Below are 16,869 nucleotides of genomic sequence, written 5' to 3'. Positions count from 1 at the left end.
AGATGAACAGAATCAGAAGAACACTGCACACCCTAACTGCAATATTGGAGTGATTATCAATCTTATTGGACTTGCTCATTCCATCAATGCAATAATCAGGGACAATTTTAGAGTACATGTAATGGAGAATACCATCTGTATCCAGAGAAAGAACTTTGGAGTTTAAACAAAAACCAAAGTCTATTACCTTCAATTTTTTATTTTAAAAAAGTGTCTTAAGTACTACATAATTTTGCTATCTCTAATATTTTATCTTCTCAAGAATATGATTTCTCTCTCAACACATTCAATTTCGATCAATGTAAAGCATGGAAACAATGTAAAGATTACCTGACTGCCTTCTGTGGGGGGATGGGGGAGAGAAGTGAGGGTGGAGGAAAGATTGTAAAATTCATAACCTTACAGAAAATGATGGGTAGAAACTACTATTGTATATAATGGGAAAATATAAAATATCAATTTTTAAAAAAAAGAATATTATGGCCCCTTGAAGGCAGAGATTGACTACTTAAATTTCTATTCCCAATATTTAGTATAATGGCTAAAGTGCTTAATGACTGCCAACAGGAAGGGTAGTTATGTAGAATGATATTGGAAAGGGGTTGGAACCAGGACTTTAAAGATCACATTATTCTAGGTTCATTTGAGGAGGCAGATAAAACACTCAGCTGGAGATCCTGGAAAGCTTCCCAGAGAAAGGGCCACCCCAAATTAAACTTAAAGAAAGATCTGGAATCTGAAAAGACCTGTGAAGGTGGATGAGACATGTTGAAACTATAATATGAAATGTATGAAAGGTCATGTGAACAAAGGCAAGAACTAATCCAGGAGGTAGGGGTAGTAGACTTGAACTACAGTGTTGATTGAAGAGAAGTCATATAGAAAACATATTGTGGAGAAAGAATAAATAAGATTTACCAATTATTTCTGTTTATTTTTATTTCTGTCCAATTTAATTTTATATCTTCAGGGGGAATGAGTGAGCCTTCATTCTCATCAGAAGTAGCTCAGAGAGGAAATAACATACACATTCAATTGGTTATAGAAATCTATCTTACTTTAGAGGAAAAATAGGAGAGGAAAGGGATGGGAGAAAGGGGTCAGGGAGAGGTGGGGGAGTGTAGGTGATAGAAGAGAGGGAACATCATGGGAGAGGGTAATTAGATACAACACATTTTTGAAAAAAGGACAGGGTAAAAGGAGAGAGGGGAAATGCAATAAATGGTGGGGAGGAATAAGATGGAGGAAAATAAAGCTAGCAATAGTAACTGTGGAAAAATTGAAGCAACTTCTCTGCTCTGATGGACTTATGATAAAGAATATGATCCATCCCAGAGACAGAGCTAATGATAACTGAATACAGACTAAAGTACACTTTTTTTTCTCTGACTTTATTTTTCTTGAGGTTTCTCTATCTTTGTGGGAGAAGGGGGATTGTTTACTTTTACAACAAGACTATTGTAGTAATGTGAAAATAAATGAAATGAATTCAGATCCTCCTCCAGAAGCAGTACTCTATCACACATAACTGACCGTTTGAAGGCTGGCTACCAAAGGGTAGCATGAAACAGGGTACATCCAGCATGAAACAAATTTTTGGTCATGGTCATTATAGGAATTTGTTTTGCTTGATTGTGCACATTCATTACAAAGGTTTCCACTTAAAAGATAGAAGAATTTCTTGTTAATTGAAATAAAATAAGAAAACTATACAGGAAAACAATTTTTTTTTATCTTCATTGTTTCCATTATTGTAATGATGGATACTGGATGAGACAAAGGTTTACACAACCTCATTTAATCCAACTGATGTATCAACCACTGTTGAAATAAATGCAAAACTTTACAGTATGACCTCTACACTTATAGCCCTAAGGTATGGTATAGAAGGGTAGAGTGGGAGTTTTAGTTTACTCTTAAGGTTTCGAGGAAGATTATTCTATGTCTGAAAGGTTCGTGAGCTTGATTACATTATCTTCCTCAGCAACTGAAACATCTTGGCTTTCTCTTTACTAAAATCTCAAAGTTGGAGAAAATTAAAGAATTCTTATCATGATTTCTGAACTAAGTTGTTTCCAAGGTTTCTCAGGTCCAGTTCTTGTTGTAACCTAGGTGAGTGTGGAGATGAAGGCATTTTCTTCTAAAGAGGTCTTGCATTGCTCAAAGTATTTGGAATTTCCCCACCCCACTCCCATTCTTTGCTTATTCAGTTGGTCTTATCCTGGTCTACCTAGTTCACCCTTGAAATTACAGATTTAGATAGTTCATGGAATATAGGAGAGAGTTTTGGAGGGGGAAGAATTAAAATGACTTTAAATCTGCAAAACTAGATTACTAGGAAGATGGTGGTACTCTCCTTAAGATAGGCATAAGAAGGGAAAGATTTTGGGGAGCAGATGATGAGTTAAAGGTTTAGGGGAGGTGAGTTTGAGGTGCCAGTGGGATAAGCCAGGTAGAGATGTCAAGCTAGCAACTGGTGATGTGGGTTGGAGTTTGGCATCTTATAATGAAAAGGGTGATGGATGTGAATACAGATGACCTGGTTTCAAATCCTGGCCTCCTGGCCTGTCTCTTACTATCTGTTTAAACTTGGACAAGTCACTTAATCTCTTTGTGTATTTTTTCCCTCATCTATATAACAAAAGAGTTGGTGCAGATGACCTCTAAGGTCCCTTCTAATTCCTCATTGATTCTGATGCTGATATAGATTTGAAATCTGCTATGTAGAGGCGACAACTTAACACATGTGGAAGATGTGATCTTGTAAAGAGTCAATATATAGAGTAAAGATAAGGGAGTAGTGCTGAACATCGGGGCGGGGGGATATTTATACTTAGGGATAGAGTAGGATTTTAATCCAACAAAGCAAACTGTAAAGCAGACAGGGAGATTAAAAAAAAAAAACCAAGAAGAAGCTATCATAGAAATCAAGGGAGGAGAGTATATATAAGAGATTGTCTGGTATAACCCTTTTGTTTTACAGATAAGAAGACTAAGGCAAGTAGAATTGAAGTGATTTGTGTATAAATCACATGGCTTGTTAGAGGCAGATTGTTGTTCAATTGCTTTCAGTGGTATCTGACTCTGTGACAATATTTAGGCTTCTCTTGGCAAAAATGCTGGAATGGTTTGACACTTTCTTTTCTGGATCATTTTATAGATAAGGAAACTGAGGCAAACTGATTTTTTTTTACCCCAGGTCATATAGCTGAGACCAGTTTTGAACTCAAGAGGATATGTCTTCCTGTTCCCATGACTAACACTCTATCCACTGTATCACAGCTATCTGTGAAAGCAAAACAGGGGCCCAAATCTATATGTTGAATTTTAATTCTCTTGTGTTTTTTTCCTGCCTTAATTATTTTTGCTTTTCTCTTTCCCTTGTGCTTTGTATCTCTCTTGTGGAATTTACTCTACATTATATTTATTTGTACACATCTCATATTTTTTCTGCTAGTCTATAAATAAGATTGTTGAGGTAAGGGATCATTCTTATTTACTCTCCCTTGGCACTATTACTCAGGTAGACATAGAAAATTTCTCTACATTACTACTTAATCAACCTACTCCCTTTTCTCTTCTACCCTTCCTTCTCTTCCACCCTTCCATGCCAATCTTTTAGGAGCTAGGACTCCTAAAATCTTTTAGATGCAACATAAAGCATTGACAAATTTGAACCTCATTAAATAAATACATTTTCTATTTGTATAGCCAGAAATAAAAAAAAATCATGGTTGAAGGGAATACCTAGCAAGTAATCATCCAGCCTCTTTTTAAAGGCCTCCAGTATTCCTATGTCTGATGCATTGTTTCAGTTTCAAACATTTAAAAGCTATTCAAATATCCAAAAATTGGTATGAATGAAACAAACTTTAATGATGTAATGTCAAATATACTGATGTAAGTTCTACATGTAACAGTGCCATTAAAGTAATTAAATATGAATGATCTGTTCTATAAGTCATCAAGTCAATAAGTATTTATTAAGTATCTGCTATGGGACAGCACTGGGATTAGTGTTGAGTATATAAAGGCACAAAACATCTCTACCTCCAAGGAACTCTTATAATCTAATGGGAGGAGACAACATGCAAACAACTATGTACAAACAAGATACAAGATAAGTTGGAGATGATCTGTGAGGGAAGAGACTAGCATTGAGGGAACCCAGAGAAGGCCTCTTGAGGAAGAGGCAATTATAGCAGGGACTTGAAGGAAATTAGGAAAGACAGTGAAAAATGCATGAAATCAGTAGAAAGATGAAACATCCTGTTCCAGAAATTATCAAGGAGGTCAGAATCACTGGATCACAGAATAAGTTGGAGGTGTTAGGTGTAAAAAAACCATAAAGGCAGGAAGGGCTTTAAAAAATAATTAAAGAAAAAGGATTTACTATTCCATCCTGGAGAAGTTAGGGAGGCTCTGGAGTCTATTGAGTAGGGGTTGAAATAGTTGGGCCTGTGCTTTTGGAAGATCACTCTGGTAATTAAATTAGATTAGAGAGAGACTTTGAGGTGGGTGACCAATAGAGAAGAAAAGGGGAAACGTGAGAATATTGTGAAATCAGAATGAACAGGACTAGTCAACTGATGGAATATTGGATGAGAATAAAGAAATGAAGACGATATCTTGGTTGTGAACCTGGTAATAATAACAATTGTAATAGAATAGAAACAATAGTAATAGAAGCAGCAGGTGGTGCAGTGAATAAAGGTCTGAGCCTAGAGTCAAGAAGTCTTGAGAATCAACCCGATCTCACATATTTTCTAAATGAGTGACCTGGGCAAGTCACTTAACCTCTGTCTACATCAGTTTTCTCAACTATAAAATGGGAACAATAACAGGAGTCACATCACTGAGTTGTTGTATGGATCAAATGAAATATCAAAAAAAAACTGCTTAACATGGTGTCTGGCCCCTTGGGGATGCTACCTAACCTCTTATTTCCTTCCTTCTTCCTTTAAACACTTTTAGAATTGAATATATACATATTCAGATAGCCTTTTTCTTTACGATAGCATTCTGAGGTCATATAGCCAGCAGAGGGATTATTGGGTAAACATTTTACTTTTTGAAAACTCAAAATCTGAGTTGAAAATAAAGGTGAAATTCAACCTAGATCAGTGCATACCATGGAAACAATGTAAAGACTAACAGACTGCCTTCTGCGGGAGGTGGGGGGGAAGGAAGCAATATTAGGGGAAAATTGTAAAATTCAAAATAAATAAAATCCTTCTTTAAAAAAAGAAAAGAAAGATGAAATAAGTCACATTTGTGAAGACTGATACAATCCCCCTGAACACTGAACATTTACCACAGTGTAGTACTGCATGTGGCCACCAAGTGGTGATGCAACACAACTTTAGAATGACTGGCTCCAGCACATTCAAGCAAGGCCCTTATGATACCCCGCTAAATCCCTCCTCCTTCATTTTTCAGAATGACAACACCTTAGGTTTATGACCACCAGGAGAATTTACTACTAAGTCATATACTGATGTAATGAAATCTAATATATGCTGTGTAATGAATTATGAGATGTTATTTAGTTTCAGGATTTTATTACTTCAATCAGTTATGACCATATTTCCTTTTATATGATTGCTTACTCTTTAAACATACCAGATGACTGTATAAGGAACACCTAATAAAGTCTGTAGATGTTAAAATATAAATGTTTTAATTTATTTGCCATAAATTTGGTTTAATTCTAGTTATACTGGCTTTCATATTAAAAACCATAGAATGTCCATTTCTGAGGTCCCAGGATGGTGTTGCTGAATTATATTTTGCTGGGAAATGTTGTTACATGAATAAACATCTGGGCAGAACAAGACGCAATGGACTGTCCTGCTTTACAGACCTTGTAACATGGAGAGCAGACAATCTGTAAATATCTAATGGACTGTGTTCTGTGTCAAAGATATTAAAATGATCACTTTGGGCTTCTCTTTATACTGCCTGCCAAAAGGATACTTTTCTGTATTTCTGAAGTCTTACATTTCTATTCAAAAAATAAACTGCTCAAGTTCATGATGGTGGAAATCGAATCATAGGGTTAGGGGTGGCTAGGTGGCACAGTGGATAGAGCACCAGCCCTGGAGTCAGGAGAACCTGAGTTCAAATCCGACCTCAGACACTTAATAATTACCTAACCGTATGGCCTTGGGCAAGCCACTTAACCCCACTGCCTAGCCAAAAAAAAACCCTAAAAAAAAGAATCATAGGGTTATAGATTTAAAGTTGAAAAAGACATTGAGGTCATCTAATCTAGTCCCCTCATTTTACAATTGAGGAAACTGAGGCTCAGAGAAGTTGAATGACTCACTCAAAGTTGTGGGGAGATGATTTAGAGTCAAAATTTGAACCCAGCTCCTCTTATTCCTAATCCATCATTCTTTTCTTTTTTAACATGAATAGTTTATTGGAAAAGGACTTGGGGTTTTAGTGAACTGTAAGCAAGACTTGAATTTGGAACCTAGAACTGAAAAGTTCAGAAAGAAAGAGATTATAATACTGGGATATTCAGCCCTTGTGGTGAGACCACCTCAAAAAAGATGTGTTTGCTCTGAGTGAGATATTACAGAAAGGACATTAACAAGCTGTTCAGAAGAAGCAAGCTGTGTATCAAGGAGATTGAAAACCACGTTCCATTATTAGGGTTGTAGAAGGAACTTAGAATATTTAAACTGGAGGAAAAAAACGTCCAAAAGAAATGATAACTTTTGGTGTTTAAAAGGTCTAACACATTGGAGAGGATTTAGATTTGTTTTATTTGGCCCCAGAAGACCAGACAGGTGGCACAGTGCATGGCATGCCAAATGCAGAGTCAGAAAGATTCAACTTTGTGAGTTCAAATCTGGCTCAGACACTTACTGTCTGTGTGACTTTGGGCAAATCACTTAAACCTGCTTGCCTCCGTTTCCTTATCTGAAAAATGAACTGGAGAGGGAAATTGCAAACCATTCCAGTATCTTTGTCAAGAAAACCCCAAATGGAATCATGAAGAGTCTGAAACAACTGAACAGCACCAAGAAGACAAAAAGCAAGGTTCTTTACTTAAAAGAACAACAATCTTGGAGAGAGGATACCTGCATTCAAGAACCTTCAGGATTTAACTATCTTGGACAGGAACAGATCAATTAACCTCTCAGAGTTTCAGTTTCCTAATCTGTAAAATGATGGTAATAAGTAATAACATGATGTCCTTCATGGGGTTGTTCTGAAGAAAGCATCTTTATAATCTCAAAATGCTTCATTTATATTAGTTGTTACTATATCATATTGTATTGGTTGTAATTATAACTAGCATCAGTGAGTGAAAGTTATAAAGAGAGATTTTTTGATAGATGGCAAAAAATTTTTTTCCAAATAGAATGGGCTGCCTTGGGAGGTAATGAGCTCCCCTTTTCACTGGAAGATTTTAACTGGAGGCTGGTTGACAACTTATCAATATTGTCTTGTAGAGGAGATTCTGATTCAGCTATGGTTTGGGTTAAATGGATTCTGATTTCATATATTGAGATTCTGTGATTCCATTATATTTCCAAGGCTTTTATTTAAACTTTTAAAAATACCATTTATAAAAATAAGTGGATTCTAATCCCATCACCATGTTTGTGCATGAACATCAAATTATTATTATTTAAAAATAAACATATAGCACTTTTATGCTATGTGATGAGGTTTGGTGTTTGTTATTGTTTCTGTCATTATTAGTTTTGATTCACATAGCATTCAAATCTGTTTTACTTTTTAAAATTCCAATAAATGAACATTATTTATAAACCAAATAGAGCAAGAGTTATTAATCTTTAGTTAGGTTATGTGGTATATAGAACATTTGGCCTAAAGTTAGGAAAAGTTAGTTTCTGACACTTGTGTGTGACTCTAAGCAAGCCACCTCTGCCTTAATTTGTTCATCTGTAAAATGACAATGACAGTAACAGCACCAACTTCCAAAGATTGTTTAAAATAAACATTTAAAAAGAACTTTGCAAGCCTTAAAACACTATATAAATGATAGCTTTTTCATTCACTTTATAAAAAAGCATTATTCAGGGTTTTTTTTTAAATCAGCATGTAATTCCATTAAATAGAGAATATCTCTGGTTCTTTCTATTATTATTTTTTACTCTACACACTAACTTTTCATGTCCAGATATATTTTGTTGAAGCAGAAGGAGGGAACTAATTTTTCTGTGGAAGACCACTTGCACATAGACAAAAATCAGTGCAAGCCCACAGAAGAAAAAGCAAACTCTATTGAGTTTTGTTTTAAAAGAGAAAATAAATACAAACCAGATCAGTGAGGTGAAAGGGTAACAGGTGAGAAAAGCCGAGTCTCACCTCTGATTGGGAAGGCTCTGCCTCACTTCTCACCCCCTCACCACATGTCCCTGAATTCTACTCATTTGGTTTTAAAAACTAAAAACACAAGCCTCTAAACCAGCAAAAAAAAAATACAAAATGCCTGTTGTTTCTATATTTTAGGCAGTTAAGAAAAAGAAAGAAATTAAAACATCAGAGACAAAGAAGCATATGCACAGTTAGGGACAAGGATACGTGTGTGTGTTTGTGTGTGTGTGTGTGTGTGTGTGTGTGTGTGTGTGTGTGTGTGTGTGTAGTGTAAGGGACATGGCAATGGTCAGTGGGTATTTTGTTAAGAACATCAGAGTAACTTATTACTGACACCAATGACACCAATTTAGTTCAGACCTCATCACTTCTTGAGCCTAGATTGATTCCCTACCGAAGTAGTCTTCTCAGTTCAGTCTATCTACTCTAGTGCCTCCCTACAGTGGATAAGATAAAATAAAACTCCTTCATTTTGTTTTGTCTTTTTCTTTTTGTAAGGCAATGGGGATAAGTGACTTGCCCAACGTCACATAGCTACCTAGTAAGTGTCTGAGTCTGGATTTGAACTCAGATCCTCCTGACTCCAGGGCCAGTGCTCTGTCCACTGCACCACCTATTTGCTCCCTCCATTCTGTTTTTAAAATTATTCATATCTTGGCCCCAACCTCTGTTTGAAATTGCATTTTATGTTATCCTATATTCTGCAATGGAGCCATATTCACTCCTTTCTGTTTCTCACACAGATACTCCATCTCACATGGTCATATGGACTGGCCTTCCCTCTGTGGAACACACTTCCTCTTTACCATCTGCTATAAAGAATTCTCTATTTCCAAAATAAAGCTTAAGCATAATCTTTTACATGAAACCTTTCCTGAGCCCCAAAATATTATTGCCTCCCTCCTTACCTTCAATATGTCAAAGTCTTTTTTAAAAAATTTATTTATTTAAGGCAATGATTAAGTGATTTGCCCAAGGTCACACAACTAGGCAACTATTAAGTGTCTGAGATCAGATTTAAACTCAGGTCTTCCCGACTTTAGGGCCAGTGCTCTATCTACTGCATAACTAGCTGCCCACAAATTTGTCAAAATCTTAAATTTAAAAACTGTATTAAGATTTCGGGGATATTCTGTATTTACTTTCTCTATATGTACATTTGTCAGCTAGGTGGCGCAGGAGAGAGAGACTTGTTATCAGAAGGACAGGAGTTCAAATCTAGCCTCTGACACTTACTAGCTGTGTGACCTTCACTCATCAAGTCACTTAATCCTGATTGCCTCATATCCAGGGCCATCTCCAGTTGTCGTGATTCAGATCTGGCCCCTGGAAACATAAAACTCTGGAGGAGAAAGTGAGACTGGTGACTTAGTACAGTGCCCCCCCCCCCTTCACTCAAATCCAATTCACCTGCTTGTCATGGCATCACCTCCCCTGATGTTATGGTCTGCTTTGGAATGAAGGACAAACCTCATCATGTATCTGTGCACTTGTTTCTACATTAAAATGTAAGTTCCTTGTGAATAGGAATTATTTAATTCTTTGTCCTTATATCTGCAGCTCTTAGCACCTAGCAAATACTAAGAAGTATGTTTGGGGATAAATGCTTGTTAATTGATTGATTGACCTTCAAAACTCTGCTGAGTTCTCCAGACTTTTATTTTTTTAAGATAAAACTGCAAATGTTTATTCTTAGGAGAATCAAACTAAATCAGCTTAGTGGTATATGTAAAAATTGAGAATTCTATTGCATAACTGACTTCAGAAGAGTAGTAGAGTGGGCACTGGAAAGGAGTATTTCCACAAAACTAGTCTCTTTTCTGTCATATTACAATACCTTCATTCCATTCATCCTCCAGATTTTTTAAAAGCCATTTTATATTGGGTTTGTCTGTTTTAATTTCTAAAGTTCAAAAACAATTTAAAAATTGTTTTCCTAAGGAATTCTAAAGGTTTGACTCTTGTACAAAAGAATGAGCAAGGTTTTAGAAACCAGTTTACTTTAAAAAGATACCTTTAACTTCAAACAAATGTACCAAAAGATCAGGAATACAGAACACTCAATTTACCTATTTTTATATAAATCCAACTTCCATTTTTAATGGAAACCTGAGAGGCAAAGTCATAATTAATTTATTAATTATCTCTTTGGAGGTAAGAAAGGAGGAAGCAGGGAAAGACTTTAGGAATGGATCCTTTAGATTTAAAAAAATGGGTACATATTTTAGTCTAAAATATTCTAGAAGTTCAGACATTCATGCAACTATTTTCCTTATTTTTTAAATGAGGAGCTTTAATTCCCTAGCCTAAAAAGAAGGGAATTGAATAGGAATCCAAAGGTGTGTAGAGATTCTGATTTGGAGTCTAAAACTCCATGTGGGGAAAACATGAGAGGCTTGCTATATTCTGCCCTAGGAAGACCATACCTTCTAAGCTATGATTCTCTATTTTCCAGGCTATGAAATTAATATTGTGTTCAGTTTTGTTCCACATTCTGAGAAAGACATTGACAAAATTGATTATATGGAGCATGACCAGAAGAGGAAGACAAGACAATTGAAAACTGGTTTTGAGGATCAATTGAAGGAACTGGAGATGATTAGCCTAGAGAAGGAAAAGCTTAGGGAACACTCATAGCCCAGGTAATTTACACCTTCAGTGCTGTAGGGCTGCCTGTGTCTCTGGGCATGTTGTCACACCATACTCTCTGTTGTACTGTGCTGGGTACTAATGGCATCACATTACTTCTGCTGGATGTTTTTATTGTTGTTTTTTTAAATTTTATTTTATTTTTCCAATTACAAGCAAAGGTTGTTTTCAACATTCATCCATTTGCAAATTTATGAGATCCACATTTTTCTACCATTCTCCCTTCCCTCCTCCCTCACCATGGTGGCAAAAAAGTTGCTCATGTACAATCGTGTTTAACTTATTTTCATATTAGTCATGTTGTGAAAGAGAAATTAGAACTAAGGGGAAAGAAAAAAAACCATGAGAAAGAAAGGAAAAACATAAAGGAAAAATTTAAAAAGTGAGCATAGGTTTACTTCATTCTGCATCCAGACTCTAGTCTTTTCTCTGGATGTGTATGACATTGTCCATAATAGGTCTCTCAGGAGATCTGCTATATCACCTTAGAGTGACTTTATAAAGTTTCTTCCTTTGTTATGGATATTCTGGGGGGGGGGTTGGGGGCCACTTCCTTGTATGAATGTAGTATTCTGTAGCACAATTTGAAATGTCACTATTATATTAATTTCTATCCAAAGTAGAAATGCTAAATGATGGATGAGATTCCATTTGGAATTGTATACTTTTATTACCTACTGTGTACTGAAATTGTCAATTGTATACACAACTCTCATTTTGATAGCTTCTCTTTATAAGCAGGAAAAGCACTATAATAAACACTATATTGACTATAATGTCTTATATCCCTTTCTGTCTCTTGATTGAAATGTTTTTTAAATTATATCATAACTGCTTATAATTTTTTAATTTATTAAAAGTTCAACCATTTTTTTCATCTTTGTAACTTTTGTGAGAAGCTAGTCTTAACTTGAGGCACTCTGTTAGCACTTGTTCATAATTACAGTTCATCAGTGGTTAATTTTATTAGGTTATCAGAAGCTTTGAGTTCAAATGAGATGTTTCACCAAAGATTATGGCAAATAAATTGATAAAGAATTTTTCTACCTTGATGCATACACGAGGTACATTCTTCTACCCCAGTAATAGCAGAGAATGCAAAGAGTATGTGACTGGGAAACATAGGTAGAAGGTAATTTCTTAAAGAACACATGTTTGGAGGGTGTGTGAAGGACACATGCTTGGTGAGCACACATCTATGTTTAACAAAATTTATATCTCTATGGACTGCTAATGTCCTCTGACATCAGTTTTGGTTTTTAAATTAAATACTATTATTCAATAAGCAAATATCTGTCTTCTCTACTTCCCTCCTCCCAATTGAGAAAAAAACAAAATCCCTGTTATAAACATGTATGTTATAAACAAATTTCCACATTATCCATGTCCAAAAAAAAATCTCATTCTGCAATGATTCTTTTACTTCCCTATCAGGAGGTGAGCAGCATGTTTTATCATAAGTCCTCTATTTGGAGGGGTGTGTGTGTGTATGTGTGTATGTGTGTAGCTCCCTTTTCTTCTTGCTACTTCTCTATCTTGGTTCCACCTCTCATGAGCTTGGTGATTTCATCTTGATGCTCTCTGTTGAATACTATGGGTCTTCTCTCTCCTGGGTTTATTATCTCCTTTTTTTTGGAATGGTGTTACCATTGAGGAACACATTGTTTCTATTGGGAGTCTCTGTTGATTTCATGAACACCAAGATTTTCCATGATCATCTACTTTATTTCAGTTTTTTAAAGACATCTATTAGATCTCCCCCCCATATGATAAAATATGTTTCCTTTGATTTTTGGAATTTCTATTTTGATTTGTAATTGGGAATTTTATAAAATATGGTTACTAGAAAGCTTCTCCCTGACAAAAATAAGGTGACCCACAATATGAGCCATCAACAGAAGAAGGCCTTATCTCAAGTCCCAAGACCTGGGATCGAATCCTGTCTGGACTTACCTATGTGATTTTGGGGGTTAAATGTTTAACCTCTCCAGGCTCTAGTTTCCTCTAGAGTGCTCCATGCTAAGATTAAATCTATTCTAAGTCAGAATTATTCGGAGGAGTCTTACTAACTATAGAGAATACCTCTTCCATTTGCACTTGGTTTTGAAAATGCTTCATGGGAGTGGGGATAAATTTCCTTATTGAACTTAGGTCTCTTGGGTTCAATTCCTTGCAAGATGATGATAATCAAAGGATCATAAAATATTCCCTATCGTTAGATCTTTCAAGGAATTTTGTGTGCCTAGAAATTGGAGAGACTATTTTATTTTACCAAAGCATTTTTTAAATCATCAATAAACAAGTTTATTATTTTTTTTAGGTTTTTGCAAGGCAAATGGGGTTAAGTGGCTTGCCCAAGGCCGCACAGCTAGGTAATTATTAAGCCAAGACTGGTGCTCTATCCACTGCGCACCTAGCCACCCCAAAACAAGTTCATTATAATCTTGTCTTCTTCACCTTTCAGTCTGTTATGTGGCTATAAATCTAATCCTCTGTAGAATATCATTTGAGAGATCCTGACTTTCCTCCTTATACCTCTGAATTTTGTTTTTTATAGTTTGTGTAAGGCAATGGGGTTAAGTGACTTGCCCACAGTCACACAGCTAGGCAATTATTAAGTGTCTGAGGTCGAATTTGAACTCAGGTCCTCCTGACTCCAGGGCCAGTGCTCAAGATTGTGCCACCTAGTTGCCCCTTTTATTCATTCATTCATTCATTCATTCATTTGTTTGTTTGTTTGTTTATTTATTTGTCTCCTTATATCAAAATTTCCCCTGTTGTGTACATGGAATTTTTTTTGTTTTGAGATAAGCAAGTAGGCATATGGGTTGGTAGTTATTAAAAATTCTCTTGGCCACTTTTTAAAAAAATAAAAATTATGTATTCTGCAATACATCCCTTATTCTTTTGATATCCTTTCTTCTCTCAGATTTCATGTAAATCAATCCCTCAAAAATCTTCAAAGTTTTGTTGCCTCTAGCATGAAACTCTTTGTGTTTATATGCATGTGTATTTGCACGTATATTTGTATGCACACAAACATGTATATTTAGTCTACATCATTTATTCTTCCTGTCTATTGTTTTCAGTGACTTTTCTAGATCCTTATGCAACATATCCAAGACTAATGCTCCAGTTCAAATGTTGCAGTTTCATTGTCTTTGGTAATAAAAAAAAAGTATTGAAAAAAACTCATATTTTTCAATGTTTGTGTTTGTTGTCCTTATTTTAGTTTCATCTGAAAATGCCCACAAGCTTACACAATTGGGCCTCTTGCCAGGCTTTCCTCATATTTATTTTCACCTCTCTTGTTTCTCATTGTTTTATAAGGTGACGTCACATGTAATTTTCTACTAAATCTCCTTTGTAAGGTTTTACAGTAAAATTTAGTTTATATTTTACTAAGTTTACATTCAGGTAAGTTTATATTCTAAATGAGTGTTGCTCTAGGCTTCCATAGTTTGTTGGTTGGCAAGGAAATTAAGTATTTATTGGATGAGATGATTTTTAGGCTTTTTTGGCCTCTTTGCTATGGCAATTGATTTACATTATTTAAACTTTTTTAGGAAATGGTAACAATTCTCTCACTGTCTGTTCCTCCATCTGTTTTCCATTTTTCAGTTGACATCTACTATACAATAAATTCCCCAAAAGGCGGCCACCTCGTTTATAGGATGATTATTTTCCAAAGACTAATTCTAATTTCTTACATTTGTATGGTGATTTGTACCTTACCAAAATAGTTCCATCTTTTTCCCCAACCCCAGAGAGTGAATCTATATTTTCCCTAAGATGTCACCTCTTATATAACATTTATAATAAATATATTATGACTATCTGTAGTGATTTGTATAAATATATGTAATAATATATATAATACTATCATTATTTTTTAATCAATCCATTCATTATTTAATTATTTATTCTATTTTTGTGTCTATAAAATAGGCAGAGAAAATGGAATTCCATTTTGTGGAAAATGAGACTTTTGAAATTGAATGAAAGACTTGCATGAATTGATACTGAGAGAGAAGAGCAGAACCAGAAGAACATTATATACACTAACAGCAACATGGGGGTGATGTTCAACCTCAATGGACTTGCTCATTCCATCAGTGCAATAATCAGGGATAATTTTAGGGGATCTGTGATGGAGAATACCATCTGTATCCAGTGAAAGAACTGTGGAGTTTAAAGACCAAAGATTATCACCTTCAATTTAAAAAAAGTTGTTTTATATAATCCATAATTTTGCTTTCTCTAATATTTTATTTTTTCTTCAAGGATATATTTTTTTCTCTCAGCAATTCAATTATGATCAATGCATAGCATGGAAACAATGTAAAGATTATCATATTGCCTTCTGTTGGGGTGAGGGGGGAGGGAAGGGAGGGTGGAGGAAAAATTGTAAAATTCAAAACCTTATAAAAATGATAAATAGAAACTACTGTTGTATGTAATTGGAAAACAAATAAAATATTTATATAATTTAAAAAAAAGTAATTCAATGGCAGGACCAAGGTCACGTTGATCAATAAAGAGACAGAGATAGAATTTTAAGTGGATCTTAAAGTGTCAAGTCCTGTGACCCTTCCATTGTACCACAAATTAATGAAAAAAAGATTTGTTAAATGTTTACTTAGTGCCAAGTATTCTACTAAGGTCTAGGGATATAAATATAAACATGAAATGGTTTTTGTCTTCAAGGAGTCTTCATATGTATTGGAGGAGACAGTAGCTTTAGGAGAAAGATATTCGGGGAAGGAAGCTATAGTTTATTCAGTCATGTCTGACCCTCTGTTACCCTATAGAATTGTGTTTTTTTGGCAAAGATTCTGAAGTGTTTTGCTATTTCCTTCTCCAATGCATTTTACAGATGAGGAAACTGAGGCAAACAGGGTAAAGTGACTTGCCCAGGATCATCCAGCTAGCAAGCATCTGAGGCTGTATTTGAACTGAGGAAGATGAATATTTTTGACTCCATCTGGTACTCTGCCACCTGGCTACCCAAGTGTTTTGTCTTTGGTAATAAAAAAAAAGTATTGAAAAAAACTCATATTCACTCTGCCACCTGGCTACCCAAATGTTTTGTTTTGAAAAAAAAATCACAAGAATGTTAGATGAAACTATAGGAAAGTTGATTAACATACCTCATTGGTTTGGATAATTCCAGAGATGAAAAGTTGTGGCAGAGGAAGTGATGACAAGTGGCAGTAGGGTAGCTGTCAAGAAAATGACTGGGGTGCAATGAGACACATACCTGAATCCAACTAGATATGTTGGACCATATCATATATTCATTAAGTAGAAGAGTGTCAACTCCAGAGAGGGAGTTTCATTGCTTAAAGGGTTAGATCCCCTAGAGCATGGTTTCTTATTCAATGAGCAGATGGCAAAAAATTGGTCAAGGTCACTATGTTGATTACTGTCTCCAAATTGTAAAGACAAGACCTCTTACTGCTAGAGTCCAATATAGGGCAAGACTCAGAATGAGGCTGTTATTTATTTTGTGACACAGAATTATTAGTCTTTTAATTCTATTTATGGGTTCAACTGCTTAGACCTGTTATAGTAAAATCCACAAAGGTGATCTATTCTGTGAGCTGTCCATTTACCTACATCCGAAGGTACTAATGACATGGTTGGCTCATACCAGGGAGTGTTTAGGCATTTTGTCTAGGGAGACACACATATGTGTGTGTATACATATAAATTACATTTATTTAAGTGTATATACATATACTTGCATATTATACATATATACATACATACCTATATTTGCAATTTCTAGTGATGGAGAGAGCTCTGCCACATGATCTAGTATCTTTATAATTCACCTCACAAGCTTCCTGGTGGTTGCTT

Source organism: Macrotis lagotis, chromosome X (assembly GCF_037893015.1).
Source record: "Macrotis lagotis isolate mMagLag1 chromosome X, bilby.v1.9.chrom.fasta, whole genome shotgun sequence".
Taxonomy (NCBI): Eukaryota; Metazoa; Chordata; class Mammalia; order Peramelemorphia; family Peramelidae; genus Macrotis; species Macrotis lagotis.
Note: the sequence above shows the minus strand (reverse complement) of the source record.